Raw genomic sequence first — 3,906 nt, 5'->3', positions numbered from 1 at the left:
AAAGCTGTGGCCAGAGTGTCCCCTGTCAACATATGAACACAGGAACCACCTTAGGAAGAAATGCTACTGTGGCTTAGAGACAGCAAACCTTTACAAAGCTCCAGGGAAATCAGGACCCTGCAGAACTGTTGCCCAGAGCCAGAGGCATGAAATCTCCTGGAAATCAGAAGGTTGGGGGCAAAAGTTAATGGAGCAGCTTCTGTCACAGGAACCACTGCTGATTCTTCCTTCCATTTTAAGGGAAACATGAAGCCGTAAAGCTAAAAGAAAGAAGTGAGTTCATATTTCACCTCACCCCCACCTCTCCACCACACAGGTCCGTAGTTATTAAAAAAGACATAGCAGTGTGTGCATGGTTTGTGGTGGTCCCTTCACATTTTGGGAGAGCTGGCTGGCCACAAGCTGTAGGGTGTAGGGTCTTTCTCTATGGCCTGTATTACCCCCAAACCCAGAAGCTAAATTACAACTTGCTCCTTTGACCCTGCCACCTAGCACGTGCAAGGAAATGAGCAATGTTATGCTGACTTTGCCAAGTAACCAGGGTGAATTCACTAATGTTGTGATTGGACATGAACATAGGACAGACTAAAGTGATGGATATTCCAGCAGGGACCACCAAATCATCTAATATTTTCAGTGGAAAAGCAACTTGAAAATGAAGAAAAGGGCATTTGAGAACATTTTTCTGATTTCTTTATTGAAAGGTAGGAAGTCTTCATTGAGCTTGGGGGTTAGGAGGTTCTGACAGTTCTACTTACAAGTCTTATTATTGGACAAAGAAAAGTTTTGTTCATGATGAGAAATCTCTGCTGAATTATTATTTACATCCCAGAGATATTAAACAGCTCTTACTGTTCCAAGAACTCACAGCCATGTGTCTGCTTCCTTAGTTTGTAAATACTGATCTCCTTGATCCTGAAAAGAAAACGATGACACCTTTTTGAGTGATGTCAACAAGTCATCCTGCTCCTGTGGACTGCAATCCCTCCACACTATGTGCTGGTAGTTCTCTACCAGCCTGAGAGCCATTCCTGTTTTGTACTTTGGCTCCCTCAACCTTCTTCAAGGTAGGAAATTACCTGCTACAAAGCACACACCTCAAATGAAGACACCACTTGCCCCTTAAATTTCAGGAGCACAGAACTGCAGAATCATTGTGGCTGGAAGGGACCCCTGGAGAACATCTAGTCCAACTTATTTAGAGCAAGCTCAACTAAAGCAGGTTTCTCAGGGCTGTGTTCAGTCAGGTTTTGAATATCTTCATGGATGGACACTCCACAACCTCTCTGGGCAACCTGTGCCAGTGTTTGATTACTTGTGCAGAGAAAAAAACTTTATTTCTTATGGTTATATGGAATTTCCTGTATTTCAATTTGTGCCCATTGCCTCTTGTCCTGCCATCACAGAATCACAGAATTGCCTTGATTAGAAAAGACTTAGAAGACCATCAAGTCCAATCACTAACCTTACACAGACAAGTTCCCTAAACCATGTCCCTAAGCAAGGGATCAGACACTGATGAGAAAAATCTGACTTCATCTTCTTCAATCCCCCCATCAGATACCTGTACACATCAATAAAATCTCCCTGAGCATTGTCTTCTCCAAGTTGAACAGGCCCAGCTCCCTCAGCCTCTCCTCATACAACAGATGCTCCAATTTCTTATCATCTTTGTGGTCCTTCACACCTCCTTGTCTCTCTTGAGCTGGGGAGATAGTGCCATGTGCCAATGACAAGACCCATGCCAATACCATGGGTGCAGCACCCAGACAGGGAAGTTGGATGCACCACACAAACATGCCAGACCTCCTCCAGGCTCCAGCAGCAGGACAAAGGTCCTAAGCGGGGTTTTGGGGATGGGCTGCCTTGCAGTACCCTGGTAGATCCTCACCAGTTCACTGTCTGATCAATCTTATCAAGTCTTGTCTGAGATCTTATCAAGTTCCCTGGGGCTTCCGCCATGATCAAACTGGAGCAACTTTCTCTTCAGGGCTGTTTGGAAATTTATTCTAAATGTGTTGGCAATGTCAGACGTTAATCTTTTTGTCAGGCTCATTTCCGTTTAAGTTCAATGATCATCTCTGCAGCATATTCAGAAGGCTGCTCCACTTCCACCAAAACTTTACTTAAAACAGTACAGGATAAAAGAAAGAAAACATCCCATACTTCTCCAGCAAGAGAGATCAATGACTGCAGACTAGGATAGAATAAATTGGTGATCTTAGTCCTGTTACCAGTAGTGAAAAGCATGATTAGGACAGGATCAGACTCAACAAGATGCACGTAACCTTCTCCCTCTTCTTCAGCCTGGTCCCAGCAGCTGCTCACCAGGAGACCTGCAACAAAAAACCTGCTCTTTTTTCACAGGGAGAGAGAGGCCAGAGCTGACTTTCCAGCTCATGTTGGAGTTGAGTGCAAAGCAAGCACAAAGTGCAACTTTTCCTGTTGTTCCCTACAAAAGATGTATTTATCAGCTCTGGGATATTTAAAGAGCAAGCTCTAGGCTCTGTCGGGGGATTGACAGGTTGAACTTGATGACCTTAAAGGTCTTTTCTGACCAAATTAATATATGATTCTATAACACTGAAAAGCAAATATCAACAGTGTCCCTTACAGCACAAGGGTACTTCAAATCAAGGAGCTGACTGGTCACTTTTAGAAAAATTTAGTCACTACTGCCCCAAATCACCCACCTGTCTGCTTTAAAGAAAAAAATATTCCTCTTCCCTCGCATTAGAACTGATCTTTCCTTTTTCCTGCTTTTCTTCCTAATGTGTAACAACTTAAATTAGGTTAGGAGACCTGGAAGCTGTGGAAGTATCCTATATTGCTTTTCATTTCTCAAGAGAAATAATTCACTCCAGGTGAATGATGTACTGGCTATGTCCAGAGCAGCACATCTTCCCACCCTGTCCATGTCCCCTGGTGCTAGCAGTGGTGTCGCATCAATTGTTTCACTGCCACAGCACTAAACATCATTTAAAAGCTGATATGGAAATGGAAGGATTGGTTTGGGCCTGAAGAAACTATTCTGCTTTACCAGACAAGTTTGTTTTTCTCTTCTTTCAGAATGGGAAAAGATAAATTAAATTTATTTTTTGCATTGATCTGGAAAGAAAAATGCAAACTCCAGTAATTCACAGGCTCTAAATGTGAGACTTTGCCTCCATTGAGCTGGATCTGTGTGCTGGGGAGCACATAAATGGAAAGAGAAGAAACTGTCTGTGCAGAACCACTTTTCAGGTCATAAAATCCTAGTTTCAGGATATTGCCCTGTTTACACCTTCTGTTCCTGTGTGGCTTTTGCAGAGCAATGGGCTCAGAGACATTACAGCACCTAAGAAACAAGAGGAAAGGGAACTATGGCATCAAATCCTCAGCACAAACTAGTTTGTGGAGAGGGAATCAGTGAAAGAGTGAGGAAGAAGAGTCAGGTAAGTGGTATGGATGTAGCAGTGTGGAAGGACTTCCCTAGATCCTGTCCACTGCTCACACAGCCTGGCTATACAGGAGAAACTGGAGGACCTCTGCAGCGATGGCTCATCAGCCTTTTCCTGGGATACTGTTGTATGGTGGATCCCGATCCACTGTGAAAGTCACAGCTGCTTGGCACCTCGACCAACAGTATCAGGAGAACAAGAGCTCAGGAAAAAATCACCTCCCTCAAGGGAGGGGATGGTCCCGCTCTGCTCTGCACTGGGGCGGCCTCACCTCCAGCACTGGGGGCAGTTTGGGCACCATGGGAGAAAAAGGATTTAAAGCTGCTGGGGAGAGTCCAGAGGAGGGACACAACATTGGGGAAGGGCTGAGAGGGGAAGGGTGTGAGGAGAGGCTGAAGGCACTTGGGTTGTTCAGCCTGGAGAAGAGGAGACTGAGAGGAGATCTCCTGGGGGTCTAGAACTTCCT

General features: G+C 44.7%; 1 protein-coding gene across 1 annotated transcript in view; it reads right to left on the bottom strand.

Moving 5' to 3' along the window:
• The window catches only part of LOC104527067 (lipoxygenase homology domain-containing protein 1-like), a gene marked incomplete at its 5' end in the record, with an annotated part of 31,408 nt that overhangs the window by 6,804 nt on the left and 20,698 nt on the right, over positions 1-3,906 (bottom strand). The gene's annotated exons all lie outside the window — the stretch shown is intronic.

The sequence above is a fragment of the Antrostomus carolinensis genome, unplaced genomic scaffold (genome assembly GCF_000700745.2).
Source record: "Antrostomus carolinensis isolate BGI_N321 unplaced genomic scaffold, ASM70074v2 scaffold5356, whole genome shotgun sequence".
Lineage (NCBI taxonomy): Eukaryota > Metazoa > Chordata > Aves > Caprimulgiformes > Caprimulgidae > Antrostomus > Antrostomus carolinensis.
This window is presented reverse-complemented; position numbering and strand designations above follow the sequence as displayed.